Here is a 20,607-nt window from a genome sequence, read left to right on the forward strand (position 1 = left end):
GTTAGCCAGAGTTTTGGGTGATGCTCTTAAGTGTTGATAGGGATGGGGCTGCACATATAAGGGTTCAGTTATCAGCATATTGAACTGTGTTGGCAAGGTGGGTAGTAGTATGCACTTTGTTTATAAAAATGTTGAATAAGAAAAAGCGTAATATTTATCCTTGAAGGATGCCGACAGTGACCGATAGGAGGAAAGACTTTATTTTCATTTGACTGCTTGCTGCCTGTCATCTGGATAGCTATGGAACCATGAGAGAAAGAGAGTATTGGCTGAGAGAAGAAAGTTTGGGTCTATGTTTAGCTATTGAATGGCATGCTCATCAAACGACCATTCATCATACACAGACTGGAGAAATTTCCTTTAATTGAAAGGCCATATAATCGTAAATAATTGCATCAAATGATCATAGCTGACCAACTTAAAACGTATTTGTTTAGTAATGACCAAAATAAAGTTTTGCAATTTTATTTGAGTGTTTATATTGGAGGTTGGTATAAACAAATTTGTTTTTCCATTTTAATGTGTTCCTTAGTGAGATTTCTGATTGTATGAAACGTGTTTTGTTTTTATGCCAGTCTTTCCAGGCTTTGGCATTTTGAAGCATGTTTTATTGTAGTTTCTCTTGTTAGTCATGGTGCAGGGCTTGATTTGACTCTCTTTGTGCATACAGGAGTAGGCTGATAAGAATATTTATAAAGGTTTAATTAAATTGTGAGACAGCATCATCAAGCAGCATGGATTTTAATATGTTCCCATTATATTGGGTTAGATTACTGATAAAGGTACCTTTGTTAATTTTTGTTTTATTGTGTGTTGGTTTTAAAATATGATTTTATATTGGGAACTATAGTTTCTAACTACAGAGGTGGGGAAGGTAGTCACTTAGTGTGCCTGAAAGACATCCAAATGTTTGAATTTTGTTTGTTTTGTTGGTATGCATCTCATGTAAAGTTAAATGTCTGTTAGGCTTTTTATTGATTCTAGCTGTGGAGGAGATTAGCTGTATAAAGCCATTTAAGGTAATTGATTCTGAGGCAGTATCATTAATTAGCTGCCAGTCTATAATGAGATCACCTAGTATTATAATTTCTTCTTGAATATGGAGAGATATCCAGCAGAGGATATCTACTGCTGTTGATATGTTATAAGGTGGAATATCTGTTTATCTATATATAGCTGAGATACATAGAGACTTTCTATTATTGATTTTGAGGAGTGATATGATGAGTTCTGCATTGTTAAATGTTGGGATCTGTAACAGAGTGGGTTTTTTTTCAACCATTTTTGCATGTAATGCCAACACCACTAGCTTGATTGTTTTTCCAGTTGAGCATAAGTATATTAAATCCAGGCAGTGACCTCATAAACTAATACATATTTCTTTAACTAGGTTTCTGTAGTAACTAGTATATCAGTGAAGTAAGTAGCTAGATCTGCATGAATGTCCTGGATTCTATTGCTTATACTTCTAACATTCCTGTTTAGGATCAGGAGTTTGAATTCAGAGGTATATGGGAATGTAGATCTAGAAACATTTGTAGTTGTGCTGGGTTGCTGGGTTGCTGTTTTGTGGGGCTAGGGTTGAGATGAAAGTTTCTGATGAATTTCTGGATAAAATTATTGTATCAGTATGGGAAGCAGAAATGGTGTTTTGAATGATGCTAAATAATTAGATGGAAATTGGGAATGTGAATAGAAAGAAGAGTGATTGTACAGGTATAGGGATTAGATTTCACAAGTGATAGGTGGAGCCTGATTAAGGCCCAAGCAATCCAGGTTTAGTTAGCATTTTCTGGACATATGCGGTTCTGATAGGTAGGAATGGGTGAGCTTATTCAGGGAGACAGGCATTCAGTTATGACACTCCCTGAGGAGAGGTATGACCCAATGTGGAAATTAGCCCTTGGACAAGATTGGTGAATGTAGAAAATAGGGGGAATGGTAGGTCATACAGAAAAAACCCTCTCCCAATGGAAGTAGTTAGCTGCATCCCCAAGATGCCTTTAAGCTCCGGACCCACCCCAGCCCTACAGAGAAAGTCTAGCAGAGTAGTATACTATCTGGTAGACCCAGTGATGGACATGGAGCATTGGATAGAGTATGATTGGGGGGACAAAAACAAAAAAAAAGTGATCAGTGGATATGGGTAAGGTGGGGTGGGTGGGAATTTGGGGTGGGATAGGACATTGAAGTGAAGCTGAGCATAATGAAGCTTACCTGACAAGGAAGGCCCTTTACTTCAGAAATCAGTCAGTTTATAGGTTATGCTCAGCTATTAGCATGAAAGCTCAAAAAGTCAGTGTGCTCTAATAGTCACATGAATGGATAGTGACAAACTAGGTCAGAGGTCCTTAGAGTGTAACAACTATTCCTTTGAGGGAGATGCCACAGCCACTGTCCAGCAAAGAAAAGGAAGTTTTCTGAGTACTTTATGTTAATATACAGCAAGGCTCTTCATGTTAAACTTGGTTGCATTACACGTCAAATTTTTCAGATGCTGTTCTGCTAAAGCCTGGTGAGTACATTGTTTCATACTTATATTTAAACTCGCAACTGCATATGCAAAATGGTAAAAAGGGTGTTGATGCTGATAAAATGTTAGAATTGTTTTCCATGTCCTCTTTTATTTGCTTGTTTACATATAATATAGCTGCAGAGTCCCACTGCTGTACATAGGATTCACCATTTAGACCATCAGTAAGGAATTAACTAGGTATGGCCTTAACATTTTCTTGCTGTTGCGGTGGTGCAGCAGTAGCGTTGTCACCTCACAGCAAGAGGTTCTCCTGTTTGATTCTCGGCTGGAGTGCCTTCTGTTTGGAGTCTGCATGTCCTCCTCATGGTCGAGTTCTGCTCAAAAGACATGTGTAAATGGGCATGCCTTCATTGAAGGTTGGGCGTCAAGATGGCACCTCGGCACCGTAAAAATCTACTGCCAATCATTAGCGGACTGGAGTTCCACTGTGGCGACCCCTAACCGGGAAAAGCCGAAAGAACAAGAAGAAGGAGAAGAAATAATCACTGTAGGCTGCTGATCACAGGTAGAGCTTTTGCATATGGCCAGTTCAAAATGGTGTGATTCACTGCAGAGCTCCTGCTGTTTCAGTGACAGAGGACACAATTTAATGCCCAGAATCTAATCCAAAATAACAAATACTCTCAGTTGATTACTCCTCAGAGGTACGGCTTTTGCACAGGGCCTGTTCTCAGTGCTGTGACGTCCTGCATATCTCCTGCTATTTGAGTAGAGAGGGCCCAATTTGATGACCAAGGGCTATTGCACCATAACAAATAATCTCGGTAGGTTGTTGCTCACAGGTACAGCTTTTACATAGGGCCAGTACTCAGTGGTGTGACATGCAGCAGAGCTCCTGTTGTTTTTGTGACAGAGGCACACTTCAATTTCCCAGGCTATTGCACAGTAGCAATCTTAGTAGGCTGCTGCTCACAAGTACAACTTTTGGATAGAGACAGTTCTCAGTGGTGTGATGTGCAGTGGAGCTCCTGCTATATGAGTGACAGAGGACACAATATGATGTCTATAGGCTACTGCACAATAACAAATAAATCGAGACTAGATGCAGGCAATCACTAGTACACTAGCACAAAGTCTCATATTCTGCAGTGCAGTTCCCTACTCTCTTAATAGTCTTATAACCCTAATCACAACACTTCCCCCTCAAACACATGACCTATTTGTTCAAGGCACTGATAGTACCTCCACAAAGATTGCTGGCTGGGAAGCAGTCCATGCTGGCTGACAGTGAGGCTGCTGGCCAGGCAATTAATTTTTTAATTAAAAAAAAAAAAAAGAACAAATAAATTTATTTTTTAAGACATTCTTCTCTGCATCCCGGTCACTCTCACTTGTTGCATCTGGGTGTGATTGTCACATAAATCTGTTTATGTCTTCCTTTCAGCATTCCGCACTCAGAATTTGAATACAAGAAGATGTTCCTGTGCTTTGACAACACAGACAGACAAGTAGGAGGTGTGTGTGTCATACCTCTCAACTGTCCAGATTTTCACAGAATGTCCACATTTTTGACTTATACTTTTGGTCTGTTCCTCAAATCTGCGGTGGTGCAGCGGTAGCATTGTTGCATCACAGCAAGAGGTTCTCCTGTTTGATTCTCAGCTGGTGTGCCTTCTGTGTGGAGTCTGCATGTCCTCCCCGCAGTCGAGTGGCCTCTGAAAAGACATGCATGAATGCGCATGCCTTCGCTGAAGGTTGGGTGTCAGGCTGGCAACTCGGCACCATAAAACTCTACTGCCAATCATTAGCGGACCGGAGTTCTGCTGTGGCGACCCCTAACCGGGAAAAGCCAAAAAGACAAACAACAACTTTTTGGTCTGTTCCTCAAAAAATTTGTTATTTTCAGGATTTTTATAATGAATCACTAAGGCTTGAATTCACTAAATAATAACAGTCATTTGGGTTTCAGACTTCATATCCTTAAGAAAATACATGGTAACTAAAGACATTTTATTCTAGCAACTTTCTTAGTTTACAACAGCAATATTTAAAATTTGTTTTTATTTTTGGGCTTTGTCCATTTTTTCTGCTAAGAGGTTCAGAGCTATGATGTGTCTGAAATTTCCTAGTTAGGGATAGCAGGTGGTCAGTGATTTGCTCCAACCCTGTATGTTAGTTACGGATAGCAAGGGCCTGAATCCTCTACCCCAACCATCAAGCTGCTATTCAAGTGCATTTTCAAGGAATTGAGTTTCAGGTGCATTTTTCAAAGAATCGAGTTTCAAATGTATTTTTTAAGGAATTGAGTTTCAAGTGCATTTTTCAAGAAAATCAGTTTCAAGTGCTTATGAGCTTCAAGGGAAGAGGAGTTTACTGCTGCTCATGCTAAGTCTGTTTAGAATGTGCAGCTGTTTTGTATATCAAATGGTATTTCTACTGTGCTTTAGAATTGAAAAGCATTGTGAGTAGCACACTTGATTTGAATGTAGAAGGCTGTGGTTCTACTCCCACAGCCTGTAAATAGATTGCTGATACTGTGTTGCTCTTTAAGGGAGGTGGGATATTGCAGTCCTGAGTATTTCCTCCTTTGGATGAGATGCCTAGTAACTATGAACCTGTTATCGGTTTGCCATCCATTCCCTGTTGCAATATTACCAGCTTACCATTTTTTAATGTAACATAAGCAAGTTATTCTTCAAGGGCAGCAGGTACTGAAATTGTAAATGAAACACACTGAAATATAAAGTTATTTGCTAGCAGCAACCTCTTCATTAGTTACAGATCTCTTTAATGCAAAATTATTCAGATGACTTTTACTTCTGCAGAGATTGTACATATTGACTGATACTGGTGGATTGTAATTACAGAAGACTGAGTGGCCTTTTGTGGTTGAAACGTTCTGAATTGGACAGTTTTGTCATTATTGGTTCATACATTTTGTTTCATTGCTTGCTAGATAAAAACTATAGATTTAAAACACACTCTTATCAAGTGGTGCTGTATTATAGAAATAATATAATTTAATACAATCAGGAAGGTGAATCAAAGAACTCATGCATGTTTGCATGGTCCTAAAAATGTGTGTAAGGGGCCTATGATTTGAAAACAGCCCAGAGTTAGACTTTATCTGGCACTGGCACATGCAAGGTAAGCTTCATTCTCCACTGGCCATATGCATTTCCTTTGAATGTAGGTTTTAATGCTGTTTCAATGAATGTGAGTTTGAAGGGGACAGAAATTTTAATGCTAAGTCTGTTTTCATTGTGTGACTGTATTACTTTGTTTAACAAATGTCCATCAGTGTTTGTGCTATAAAATTTGAAATAAAAGTTTTAAATTAAATCCAAATATCTGTGATCATTTTAGAAGTAAAGCAGAAAATAGTATGCACACTGAGAAGTTTCAACAGTTTATGGTAACTGGAGAGAAATAGCCACATAAGCTAAGTAAGTTGGGGGGGCTGATCCATTACCCAGCCTAGGGCCCCATTTGATCATGATCCAGCTCTGTCTGTATCACTCTATGTCAGCTGCCAGATTGTTTGTCCCTACATACACTGTGTCATACTTATTATCCCACTGGTTTATAATTGCTTTCAGTGACGCTTAATGCTTCCTGTCCAGGGTGAAACTAAAGGAGTCTCCATCAAAATTAAATTTTACTCACTGTCTCCTGCCCTGCACTCCTGTACACAGCAGACCTGACAGGTAATGCAGTTCTCCAATAAAGGTTCACCAGCTGCTGCCTAAGTACTCTCTTCTCTTTTCTTGTCTCTTCAATATTTGCCCTTTTCTTCTAACTAATTTTGCAATTAATTCTGGATTCTTTCCTGCACCCTTACCTTGAAGAGATTTTCCCCCTTCTCAGTCATTATGGTATGTTCCCTTTCTCACTGCCATTATGCCAGAAAGTTATCTTCACACTCAGCTACTCTTTACTCAGAATTACTTTCCTCCCATTTACTCACCCTGCTGTATTTTTAGTTCTGTGATCTTCTTACATTACTCTAAAATACCCTCCTTTCAACTTTTATTGTTATCACCTCGTAGTGCTGTTGCCCACTTATCTAGATCACCATGTTATTTTTTGGTTCACCCATATGACTGTTCAGACTTTGGCATCCAGTATCAAATTCCTGCTGATCGCATGGGCAGTATGATTATTCAAATGGTAGAGAAGTTGAGAAGTATAAAAATGGGTTTTGACTCAGAACTCTTGGTTGGTACTGTACTATTCAACGTGAGCTGTTTACAAAGGGACAGGCCTAGACTTGTCACCTGATACCATAATTAGACAACAGCTGTGCTGCACATCATAACCTCACAGCTGCATTACTGCATAGTTGTACACCAAACACTTTCACAAGAAGAGGTCTCACACCTGAATCTTTGCAAACTGTTTGCAGCATGCTTCCTTATTGGACTTTCTGGGTAATAAAGCATAATCTCTGCAGTGCAAGAATTACATTAATTTATTTATTTACTTGTTTTTTGACTAGATGATCCCACGGGATAGAATCACCCCTTGTCACGGGCAGTCTGAAAGCATTGCCTGGTTGAATGACTTGTTCATAGTTGCATAGTTTACATGTGGAAATTGAGAAAAGCAAACCTACGACTACAGGATGAAGCTTGTTAAAAGCTCCAATAAACTGCCAGACCCAACGGTTTATGTTGATGAAGTGGTGGACGTTCCACCAGATAGTTTTATTAAACTACATACTTGTTTATGGAATGAGTCTGAAGTATGTGGATCTCTAACCTATGTTGTAACTGCAATTGTCATACATAAGTTGTGCACCCAACTTATTTCATACTGTAACTTACACTGTCTTTGCACCTTTCCTGGAGCTTTTTTCCCACAAGACACCACTGGAAACATGCCTACTCCAGATGGATCTTCCCAATCAATAAATGCAATAAATAAATAAATTCCCATTATGCTTTTGAAGATAGCTGACTGCAGAGAATATGTGTATTCAGCCTTTCCTCAGTAGAATTCTCTAGTGGGCTCAGCATTCTAGTAAATGGCCTTATTTAAAGAAAAACTCCCTTAAAATATTCCCTTTTAAGCAAGTTTTAAGTCATACACGAGTGCAGAACTTTCCTATTGGTTGATGCGTAACACCATTTTTGACATTTTACTGTATAGTTTATTTACTTATATGCAGTTTTTTGTATCTACTATATGTCATGTCTTTGAAAAAACCAATAACACCAATAAGGCAGCCATCCTGAGACTGACTGGCAGCTGAAGGGGTAGGAAGCAGTGTCTTTTTGCTGACTCACCACTCCAGGAGACAAGGTGAGGTGTCTGCCAACAATCAGGTACATCCAGGGGATTGGAACTGTGTTGTAATAAAGTATCGATTGACATTAGCATTTCAGCATATGGGGGGGGGTCCAGAGATAAACAGCACAGTGTGCAGTAATGCACATGTTATCAGTAAAACCACCCAGTTAAGGAAGAATCCCTTAGTATGTAAAACTCACATATGATGCTGCTAGGTGTGTTTCTTTGAATAGCTGCCCCTTCCCAATGCACCACAGGTGTGGCCCTATCCATGGGGTGGGTAGCACTGGGGATACTAAGGTAAATTGGAACAGTGGGGGTAGTTTCAGAGTAGATAGTAGTCTGTGGAGGGCACATAAATGAGGTAAACAATAAAAAATAAAATCAGAAATGAAAGGCTTACTTACTTTTATGTTTACCGTGTATACAGATCCTGTGCTTCTCTGCTTTTTAAAAATTCTGCATTTCTTCTGTATGTCTGCTGCACCCTTTATGGTCTCTTATTGTTGTGACTCTCTGCAAACTGCCACCAGTTCCATGAATCATTCACTTTTTCCCCATGTCATCCTATAAGTATCTGATTTCACACTGAAGCAAGTGTCATGTCCCCCACAAATGTATTTTAGCCATACTGCCATTGCATAACCCTTATGTGCCCACTTCTTCTTCTTTCGGCTTTTCCTGGTTAGGGGTCACCACAGCAGATCACCTGTCCGCTCATGATTGGCAGTAGAGTTTTACAGTGTCGAGTTGCCAGCCCGGCGCCCAACTTTCCACAGAAGGCACACACATACATGCACTCATGCCTAGGGCCAATTTAGAGTGTCCAATCCACCTACAGCATGTCTGTGAGATGTGGGAGGAAACCGGAGCACCCGGAGGAAACCCACATGACCACAGTGAGGACATGCAGACTCCGCACAGAAGGCACCCCCAGCCGAGGATTGAACCAGAGAACCTCTTGTTGTGAGGCAACAACGCTAATCGCTGCACCACCATGGCCGCCCATAACCCTTATATGTCCACTACCCCTCAATTTTCTTTAGTAACATCTTTCTTTACATCCTTATTTGCTAGTTTAATAATTTGGCACATGTGACATTACTTATCTCTTCTCGACAGTGGTGTAGTTTTAGGCTGTTGTAGCATTGGCTTACAGCCAAGTTGTTTTCCACAGTTTAATTTCTCAAAGTCTTTTTGGTTTCTAATACCATGATAGGAATGGACCCCATTCCTAATACAATTTATAATTAAAGTTTATGAAATTAGTATTGTTTCAATGTTTGATGCTAGCCAAAAGTGCTCTTTGCAGCACCTGCAATGTGCCCAGAATTAACTCCATCTGCAAGTCATATAAAGTTACATATATCGGCTGCATATCTTAGTATGACTGCAGATTATTTTTTATGAGACTGACTGCTCCTACTGCTAATACTGGAACTGTCTGGGTATCCTTCCGAAATGTTCTCCTTTCCGCCCACAAATCCTGAAATTTTATGAAAAAAAATGGCAGTGCCGTGTGTGGCTGCAGCTGTGTCAGCTCATTCTAGAGATATGCATATTTTGTCTTCTTCCACACAGAAAATCTAAAAAAAAAAAATCAGTTTCGGCACTTTCAGTTGAAGGTACAATAACTTATAGTAGACAGAAGTTACTATACATTAAACAGTTGACATGTACATGTTGTGTGTTGGATGCCTTGAAGTCTGCAAAGTATCTTGGGCCTACAACTTGCACAGAGCTACAATAGCTGGGTATTTTAGCTCTTCACACTCAAAAGTGCCTGAAACTGGTAGAACAGGTTTCTGGAATATGCTGGACAAGAAGAAAGAGAAAGAGATGTCAGAGAACAAGGGAAAGAGGTTGCAGAGCAGGTATTGATGTAAAGTTAAAAGCAAACCCATACAGGTCTGTACTACCAACTATACTGCTAGCTAATGTGAGATCACTGGACAGCAAGATGGACTACTTGAGACTGGAACTCTCTGATAGGAACAAGGTGAGAAATACTTGTTTATTTTTGATTACTGAGTCGTGGCTGCATGACAAGATAAAATATAGTGCAGTAAACTTAGAGGATTTTATGCTGTTTCATGCAGACAGAAATGCACTATGTGGAAAGGTCAGAGGAGGAGGAGTCTGCATCTATGTTAACAAAAGACGGTGCAACTGTGAACTCATATTATCACACTGCTGTGAGAACTTAAGAGTTCCTGTCCATTAAATGTAGACCATTTTACTTGCCCAGGAAGCTGAATGGGGTCAGTGTAACAGTGGTGTATATCCCATCTAGTGCTAATACCACTGAGGCTCTAAATAAACTAAGCGATCACATGGGTGAGCTGCAGAGCAAATATCCTGACTTTGTACATGTGGCAGCTGGTGACTTTAATAAAGCAGATCTGAAAGAACTACTCCCACACTACCATCAGTGGGTGGACGTTCCTACAATGGGTGATAATATCCTGGACAAGGTGTACATAAACTTAAAGAAAGCTTATAAGGCAGTGCAACTTCCAGAAATGGGAAATTCTGACCATTATACCATCTTGCTATCACCAGCTTACAAACCTGCACTAGTTAAAGAGAAACCCACAAAGAAATGAATCAGGGTATGGTCCGAGGGGACTGTGGAGGCCCTCCAGGACTGCTTTGAAAGAATCAGCTGGGATATGTTCAAGGAGGCAGCCACAATGAATCAGCATCTGAACATTGATGAATACACTGAGGTAGTGATTGCATACATTTCAAAATGTGTTGCAGGGTTAACAAATACCAAGAGTATCACTATTAGAGCTAACCAGAAACCATGGCTCACTCTAAGGTATATGAGCTTCTGAAGGAGAGGAACACAGGGCTAAGGACAAGGGAGCCCTAACTTTAGCAAGAGGTAATCTGAGGGGGGCCATAAAGGAGGCTAAGAGAGAGTATGGCAGAAAGGTACAGAGCCACTTTGTAGACATGAAGGATGCAAGGAGACTATGGCAAGGCATACAGGAGATCACTACCTACAAAATCAGGTCAGGACAGTGTGAGGACAACATTGAATTCCTGTACAGTTTGAAGATCTTCTTTGGTAGATTTGAGGAAAGAAACAACAGGTTGGCACTAAAGCTACCCACTGATAAGAACGATGCAGTACTCGGCCTCAACACAGAGGAAGTAAGAAGAGAGCTAAGGAGAGTGAACCCCAGAAAGGCTGCTGACCCAGACAACATACTGGGCAGGGTGTTAAAAGGCTATGCTGATCAACTATGCATAGTGCTCAAGGAAATATTTAACACCTCTCTTGCCATAGCAAAAGTACCCTCATGCTACAAGGAAACTAACATCATCCCACTACCTAAGAAAACCACTCCCTCCAGCCCTAATGACTACAGATCAGTCACTTTGACATCCACTGTTATGAAATGTTTTGAGCGACTGATCAAAAAGCATCTTTCATCATGCCTACCTCCTGATTTTGACCCTCTGCAGTTTGTGTACAGAGCTGACTGATCCACGGCTGATGCCATATCAGTAGCACTACACATCTCATTTGAGCATTTGGAGGGCAAAGACAACTATGTGAGGATGCTGTTCATAGACTTCAGCTCTACATTTAATATGGTGGTACCAATGCAGCTGACAGAAAAACTGGCACGTTTAGGAATTGGTAAATGTCTCTGTAACTAGATCTTTGACTTCCTGATTGAGAGAACACAGAGGGTGTGTTCAGGTAAGAACACAGCAAAGTGTAGCACGATTAACATCGAGGCTCCACAGGGATCATAGGATCATAGGTTCATAGGAGGTTACTAGGCTATTGGCCCTGAGGCCCTTATAAGCCTAGCCAAGAGTTTAGTCCATGTTTAGACAAATCAGCACCTGATGCCCCTGTCCAGCAGGGACATGGATGGAATCCCAGGGGTATATTTTCTGTTTCCCATCCAGTTATCCAGGTTGAGCTTAAAAAGGGGTAAAGAGATACTTTGCTTGATGTGAAGAGGGAGTCTGTTCCATAGATGGGGAAGTCTCTGGGACACAAATCTGTCCCACCAACAAGTCTTGTTGATGTCACAGATCAGGTTGAGGCCATGCGTGCTGGTTACTTGAGTGGAACTTGACTTGCAGATATGCTGCAGTCCCATCAAGGTGTGATCTGTGAATGCCTTGTTTGCCAGACAGAGGTCACCTCTGAGGAGTCTGTATGAAACTGAGTAGAGGGATAGGTCTTTTAGCCTGTTTGTGTATGGTAGATGTTTGATGCCCTGGATTCTCCTGGTGAGGAACCTCAGTGGTGTCTCCAGCTGCTGCATGTGTTTTGCGAGGTACATGCCGAAAGGTGCATTGTACCCAATAATGGGCCTTATAAGGGAAGAATACAGGGATATTATGACCTCCTTGTCCCTGGATGAGATACCCTTACTTATGAGGTGGGCCATTTAGAAGGCTTTCCGTACAACAAAAGCAACATGGTGGTCAAAAGTCAGGTTGCTATCAACCTGGGTGCCCAAATCCCTCACGACTGATTGAGTGCTTAGGATGTTGTTATTAATGTGATCATTTTTGGGGACGTCAATCTCCCTAAAGGGGATGATGATGCATTTTTTGGTATTCAGCTTGAGGCCATGTTTCTGGCACCAATCATTTATCTGAGTGAGACCCTCTTGGAAGATGTGCACATCACTAGGGGAAATGATGACAGCGCCCAGCTTGCAGTCATCTGCAAACCTGGTCAGCCATAGCCCACTGGTTTTGGCCTGCACCTCAGATAAGTATATCCCAAATAACGGAGGTCCCAAGACCGAACCCTGGAGTACGCCACTTGTTACAGGTCTACTGCTTGAGGTGGCTTCCTCTATTTGGACTATGTGGGTTCTATCAGCGAGCCAGATTGCTACCCATCTGGTAACATGGATTGATGCCTAGTTGAGAGAGTTTATCTATTATGCCTGTGTGGGGAATAGTGCACCATCTTCCCCTCATCCATGGCTTTAGTGACTGTCTCAAAGAAATTGACCAAATTTAGCAGACATGACTTCCCCTTGATGAAGCCAAACTGTGTGGGATCAAGTGTTTGGAGGTTGCCAATGTCCTTGTTGATGAGGTCCATGATAATCCATTCCTCAGCCTTGCATATAAGGCTAGTTAGGATGATGGGTCTATAATTTCCCAGATCGGTGGACACTTCACCTTTGTGTAAAGGGATGACAGTGGCTGTCCTCCACTCAGCTGGGATGAAGCCAGTACTCAGGCTTTGGATGAATAGGGTGCCTAATGGTGTTGCAAGGTCCTGCCTGCGTTCACGTAGGATGGAGCCTGGGATATTATCGGGTTCCATGGAGGCGGTATTTTTTGCCTTTTGAGAGAGCAGTGATGACCTGTTCCAGAGATATTAGGGGAAGGGGGCAGGTACTGGGGATGCCCTGATTTACTGATGAGGGGGACAGAGGGGTAAAGTTTTTGCTGAATCTCACAGCCAGCAAGTTTTCTATAGCTACGGCATTTGTATATGTGGTGTCCTTGACCACCAGTTCTGAACAGATCTGGATGCTTCCTTTGAGGTTGCAGACATATGTGAAGAAGGCCTTATGATTGTCTCTAGTAGATGTGGCCAATTTGGACTCGAAGTTTGCTTTGGAGGATTTCACTAGTGCTCTTATTTGCTTGTTCAAGCTAAGGAGACATTGCTTCCAATTGACACCTGCTCCTTCTTGGTTTTGGACAGAAATATTTTGCTTTTGTTATAGAGTTTATTTATTGCAGATGTCCACCAGACAGGTTTACTGTTCCTTGGAGAGGATGACTTAGTCCTGTTGGGTATGCCTGATTCCATGCATTTATATAAATGCTCGTATAGTGCTTTGGTGTAGTTTTGGATATTGGTGCCAGTTTCTACAGAGGGGGAGGAGGCTGTGAAGCTGTTTATACCATCCCTCAGGATTCTGTAATCAGCTTTGGAGAAGTTTTTATGTCTGATCCTAGCTAGAGGGGGGTTGGGGGAGATGGTGACTTCAAAAGTGACTGCTTTGTGGTCGAATCTTACCAGCGAGGATGATACTATAGATGCTGCAGTGGTTACTCATGTTGTGTTCTCAGCCCACTGTTATTCGCCATCTTGACCCATGACTGCTATGCTAAGCACAAGTCCAAACATATCAAGTTTTCTAATGACACCACAGTCGTTGGGCTCATCACAAAGGAGAAGGATGAAAGGGCGTACAGAGAGGAGGTGGCATCTCTGATCAGTTGGTGCAAGGGGAACAACCTTGACCTGAATGTAAGCAAGACCAAAGAGATTATCATCAGCTTCAGGATAAGGAGAACAAAGCAGCCAGTGCTCAGGATCAATGGTGAGAGTGTGGAGATGGTTGAGTATGAAATTCCTGGGTGTATCCATATCAGAGGATCTCTAATAACTGAAAAACACCAGCCAACTGGTCAATAAAGCGGACCAATGCCTCAGCATTTTAAGAAGGCTGAAGACAGTTAAGCTTCCTCCTCATATTCTCTCCACCTCCTATAGAAGTGCAATAGAGAGCATTCTCACCTGCAACTTCACAGTGTGGTTTGGAAGCTGCACAGTTACAGAAAATAAGGCACTGCAAAGAGTGGTGAGGGTTACAGAGAAGATAACAGGTTCCAGTCTTCCATCGATACAACATCTTTATTCGACAAGAAGCATCTGAAAGGCCACCAAAATAGTACAGGACAACATGCATCCTGCCCATGGACTGTTTAAGCATCTGGCATTGGGCAGGAAATATCACAGCATTCACTGCAGGACTACAAGATTCAGTAACAGTTTCTACCCTACAGTGATTAGACTTATGTACTCGAGCACTAGTACCAGGGGTCTGGACACATAATAAGTCAATTTTTATTTATTTGCACAATATATACTTAACATATATTCCAAGTAAGTTCAATATTTCTTTATTATATCCATAGTCAGTATTATTTAACTCACTCAAGTGAAATATTAGACAAATAACTTGGGCATTTCAATCTGTAGTGTATTTTGAATTACTTTAAATAGTGTAGTTAAGTTAACTCAGGGGAGGGTATTCCTTTTGTATATGAGTGTTGGTAAATGTCTCTGTGCTTTCTTGCATGTATTGGGAGCAGTATTATATTTGTTAGTTATGTTTATTTCCCTATTTGTATGTGTTGTTTCACTTTCCTTTGTAATCTCAAGAATTGAGCTGATGCACGGAATTTCATTTAGGCTACACGTGTGTAGTTCTAAATGACAATAAAGTTTACTTTGACTTTGTCTCTCTCTGTATGTAAGACACTGTAATCAGTAGATGTAGCAATTTCAGTGATCAATGCTACTTTTGTCTTTTTGTCATGGAAAACTATATTTGATTTTCTCACATCTATATTTTGAACTGCTGGTACTGGGTGATCCCATGTGATGTACACTTCATCAGTCTCTATAATGGTCTGTGGTTTATGTTTCCAATGCTTCTCAGCTACTTCTATATTGTAATATTTGCACAATCCCAATACAACAGTCTTGCCACATTATTGTGCCTTTCAGTGTACAGGCCCTCTGCCATGAGTGTATCACACCCAGCAAGAAGATGTGCAACTGCTTCCAATTCCTTTTTACAGAATCTACATTTTTCTGTTTCCCCCACATGTTCAATGGGCTTTGTAATCCAATGTGCATGTAGTCCACTATCTTGGGCTGCCATTATTAGCCTTTCATCTTTTGGTTTCAGTTCACCTCTCTTTAACCATTCCTGCATTAAATCCTTATCAACATGAGGTTGTTCCAGGAGATTTCTATACTTGCCACTATATTAATGACTTTTCCACATTTCTTTCCTCCTCATCTAATCCTTCTCCTTATAGTCATTCTTTTTTTTGTTTTGGCACATTCGGTTGCTGCCTGATATTTGTCTATTTCTAGTTTGATTTCCATCCCCGCTTGACACTGGAATGCTTCTACCAAACTAAGCAGAGATGTCATCTTAGACTTTCTCTCCTCATGTTTTAAAATTTTCACGATGTTTGAATCTGATGAGATCAGTAGATATATGTGCAGTTCTATGACTGCAGATATATACATGTAATAAATTTTGAGGAGGCCTGTATATCCTTCAGAGCAAGGAATATGTAATCTTGATATGCGCTGACTTTTATATATCCTTTGATAAGCGGGAAGCATTTTTCTTATTTTCCTGTCCAGCTGCTCCAGTACCCTTCGTGGCCAGTCAGTCACACTAAAACTGTAAGTTAAAATAGGAAGAGCAAATTGGTTTATAGCTTGGACTTTGTTCCTATATGTCAGGGCTGTTTTTAATAATAGTTTTAGTCTTCTGATTACTTACTGAGCTTTATTTTCATTTGTTCATGTTTTATTGCCGATCCCTCATCTGATCCCAGTTATTTACACAATCCGTCCTGCTCAAGTTCCTTTGTACCACATTCCTGTCCAAGGTTGATATTTTCTTGGTGCTGCACTTTAGCACATTTGTCAAGATGAGATGACATTCTTATATAATCTGAGAAAGTTTTAACCACTTGCAGTTGTGCTTTCAACTCCTCGTCTGATGAACTGTACAGTTTTAAGTCATCCACAAAAAGTAGATGAGAAGTCTTTAAGCCAAGTTGTTTTCTGGGAGCCAAGTTGTAATCATTACCTAATCTGTTAAGTAAACAGCTTAATGAGTTAAGGGTAAGACAAAACAACACCAGTGGCAAAGAATCACCCTGGAATATCCCCCTTTGAATTGTTATCCCTGTGATAATATTTTTCCCTTTGTTGTGGCTTAACTGCAAAGTAGTTTGCCAGTGTTTCATGGTCACTGTAATGTAATTGATGAATGTAGGCTGTATCTTATAGATCTGTAAGCACTCTTTTATCCATGAATGTGAGATGCTGTCAAATGCTTTTTTTTTGTAATCCGTCCAGGCCATTTTTAAATTATGCCCCTTTTTACACTACACTGTTAAGGTTTTATTTAGCAACAAATGATCCTTTGTTCCATATGACTTTCTTTTGTTATCCTTTGTTCTAATGCAGTGATTGAAGGTTTTTTCCCCTAAATGACTATAAACTCTGTCTGCATCAATTCCAGTATATAGTTTGTATATTGTTGGAAGGCAAATTTTTGGTCTATAGTTTTAGGATGGCTTAGAGGTTCACTGTTAAGGAGAAGTGTTGCTTTTCCTGTTGTTAACAAGGTTGGTGTCATTTCGGATGTGCATACAAGTAATTCTTACTTAAGGCTAAATCTTTATGTACAGATGTTAATAATTTTAACCAGAAGATAGTTGTTGCATCTGTGCTTGGGGTTTTCCATTTAGGAACTTTTCTTAATTTTGTTTTAATTTCTCTGGCTGTTACTTCAGCACATTTCATATCCTGTGCATTTGAACTCCTTACTGTTTATTTTTTCTATCCATTCAGCATCTTTATGTTCCACAGGGTCTTCATAAATATTTCTCTGAAATGTGTTTATTTCTTCTTTTTGTGATGGTGCTTCTTCTCCTTTTGCTATATTTCCTTTTTGTCTGTAATACATTTTTTGGGGCATGAATGAATTTCTTATTTTTAATTTTCTGCCTGTGCTGATATCTTTAATTTATTATTTTCAATAGTGTATGATGGATCCTGGCCTGTTCTGGCACTGTGCATTGCTTTTACCACATTCATCTTTCTAAGCACTTTTGTTGAGCTGTTCCCTCTGCTATAGTCTTCCAACAGTGGCACATGTTGTCTTAATTGCTTTAAAGTTTTCTCTGGTGCTTCCATGATGGCAGTTTATTATTTCCCTTATTGCTGCGTGGCTTTGTGGTAAGACCTTGTCTGTTATTAATTCAGCTGCACAGTAGCATATCCTATTTTATTTCTGTTGTATCACACACATTTCTATTAATAGTCTTGATTACTGTGCTCATTTGTTTTATCAGATGATTTCCCTCCTTTAAGTAATACTTATGATGTATCAATTCATATGCAGTCTTGGATCTGTCCTTATCTGTTCCAGAACTGGATCCAGCACTAAGCGACCAAGGCAGTCGCCTAGAGCCCACTGGCTTTGAAGGGGCCCCTGCTGGCTGGGAGGAGGCCTGCTTGCTGAGAGACCATCATACTTACTGTTTTAATTACAAAAAATACATGTTTTTGAAGGTGTTCTTCTTGAATTCCTTATTCATCCGGTCCCACACACCTGTTGCATCTGTGCGTACATCTTCTCACATTTCATTCTTCCTTTCCATGAGCGTGGAATTTAACGTTCATTTCCTTCCATTTCTGTGGAATGAACCTGGATGTATTTATGCTACTGCTGCTTCCACAAAGTCTTCATCTTCAGCAAGTAAGGTATATAGGTGTGTGTGTGTGTGTGTGTGTGTGTGTGTGTGTGTGTGTGTGTGTGTGTGTGTGTGTGTGTGAGAAATGCACCAAATAAGGAGAACTGGTAGTTACTTAATTTGTTCAGGCTCAAACCTTGTACCATAGACACAAGAAGCAAGAACTTGAATCCTGTACCCCAACCCCAAAGATGCTAAAAGAATTGAGTTTCAAGGGCTTGAATGAGTGTCAAGTGCATTTTACAAGAAGTTGGATGTCAAGTGCATTTTATTAGGAATTGAGAGCTTCAAGGGAAGAGAAATTTAGTGTTGCTCATGCTAAGTCGGTTTACAATGTGCAACTTTTGTATAGCAAATTGTATCATTATTGTGCTAAAGATTTTAAAAAGTTTTTTAGCAGCACACCAGGTAGCATGACTAAATCTATGATAGCAAAACCAGGAAAACTAAGAAAGGCACACAGTATCAATGCTGAAACTGGTTTAATGGTAACAAAATATAAAATAATAAAGATACAATAAAACAAACAAGTACTAAGCGCTTTCACCCATACACATTCTGGGCATCATCAGAGTACTGAATAATTCTTTAACTGACTTCCATATTTAAAGTATTTGTTAATTGATAAATTAATAATATTAATATTAATTAATTGAACCACAACGCCTAACCAACAACTTTTAAAGTAAAAATTCCTTACAAATAAGGACATAGGAACTTATTAAAATACATCAATATGTAAATAAATAAATATACATGTTAAAAATACAAAAAACATATTGCATGTATATATATTACTCCGTTTTTGGATAAAATCATGTAAAATGAGTAATAAATGCCTAAGACAATGTGTATTGAATATAAATATATAACTGAATATATAAATAAAATCAAACTAATAACCTGTGTAAAGTTGTTCGACAAAATTACATTAAAATACTGTAACATAAATAACTGCGTTATATTAAATACATAAATGAATTTCCTGATAAGAATGTATTTCCTAATAAAAAATATGTATACGTATAACATGAAACAACTGTTAGGTGTTGATAATTGTTAAAAAAATTTTTTAAAATTTTTAAAAAATAGTGTTCAAGTGCCTAAAAAGTAAATACTTGTATGGTGTTAATACACTTGTATTTAAAGATGTTGTAGCCAATATCAAATAAAATGAGACTTGTATTTTAACAACAACAGGTAGCATATTTGGTTTTGATGCAAAAGGCTGTGGGTTGCTGACGCTGTGATGTAATTTAAGAGTGGTGGGGTGCTGCAGTCCTGTGTACTCTACGTCTTCCCTTGGAGGAGATGCCACCTAGTAACTATGAACCTGTTGTCAATTTGCCATCCATTCCCTATTGTAATATTATCAGCGTGCCATTTATTTAGTGTAACATAGGCAATTTATTCTTCATGAGCAACTGGCACTGAATTTGTAGATGAAACACTGAAATATAAAGTTGTTTGCTAGCATCAACTTTTTCATTAATTAAAAATCTTTTTAATGTGGAAATATTCAGACGACTTTTACTTTTGTAGAAATTTTGCATATTAACTTATATTGGTGGACTGTGACGATAGAGGTTTGAGTAGACTTTTATTGTTGAAGTGTTTTGAATTGGGCAGTTTTTCATTATTGGTTCATGCATTTTGCTTACTGGAAAAGTGTTCAAAACTACAAATTTAAAGCATGATCTGACAAGTGGTGCCATATTGTACAAGGAATTTAATTCAGTACAATCAGAAAGGTGAATCAAAGAACACATGTATATATGTATGGTCCTAACTATGTGTGCTAGGGGCCTTTGATTTGAAAACAGACCAAAGGTAAACTTTATCAGCCACTGGCCAGATGCATTTTCTTTGAATGTGGGTTTCAGTGCTGTTTCAATAAATGTGAGCTTCAAGGGCACAGACATTTTAATGCCAAGTCTGCTTTTATTATAAGATTGTATTGCTTTGTTTAGCAAATATCTATCAGTGTTTGTGTTATAAAATTTGAAATAAAAGTTTTAAATTAAATCCAAATAATTCCTGTAGAAGTAAAGCAGAAAATGGTACATACACTGAGAGGTTTGAACAGTGTTTATGGTAACTGGGGAGAAATGGCCAAGTAATATGACTCTGGAATGGCTGTGTGGGGAGGGCAGTGTATGGGGGTCCTATCCATTACCCTGCCTAAGTCCATGTTTGACCATGATCCAGCTCTAAGCTGCACAACTTGATTACACCTGTTAACCCATACAGTAGTTATATCTAACCATAGAGGAATTGTTTGTCATTCGTAGAGCTACATGGAGTTCATCTGGTGCTCTTTTTTTACTGAGTGCATTGTCTTGTTCTATAGAATTCTCTACCTTGGAGTTAAGAGTACACAACTTGAATGAAGACTTCCTGTAGCAGCTGGAAATTAATTTTAGTCATACTATAAACAGCATCTGATAGTCATTCCTCAAGTCAATCTAATTATTACATATCCATTTTTCAGATTTCATTCACACCCTTTTAACTTACCCTACAACTAA

At 39.5% G+C, this 20,607-nt stretch overlaps 1 protein-coding gene across 3 annotated transcripts in view; it reads left to right on the forward strand.

Moving 5' to 3' along the window:
• The window catches only part of LOC122793445 (probable E3 ubiquitin-protein ligase HERC4), a 1,684,714-nt gene that overhangs the window by 311,337 nt on the left and 1,352,770 nt on the right, over window positions 1-20,607 (forward strand). The gene's annotated exons all lie outside the window — the stretch shown is intronic.

Source organism: Protopterus annectens, chromosome 2.part0 (assembly GCF_019279795.1).
Source record: "Protopterus annectens isolate FY-2018-M chromosome 2.part0, PAN1.0, whole genome shotgun sequence".
NCBI classification, from domain to species: domain Eukaryota; kingdom Metazoa; phylum Chordata; order Ceratodontiformes; family Protopteridae; genus Protopterus; species Protopterus annectens.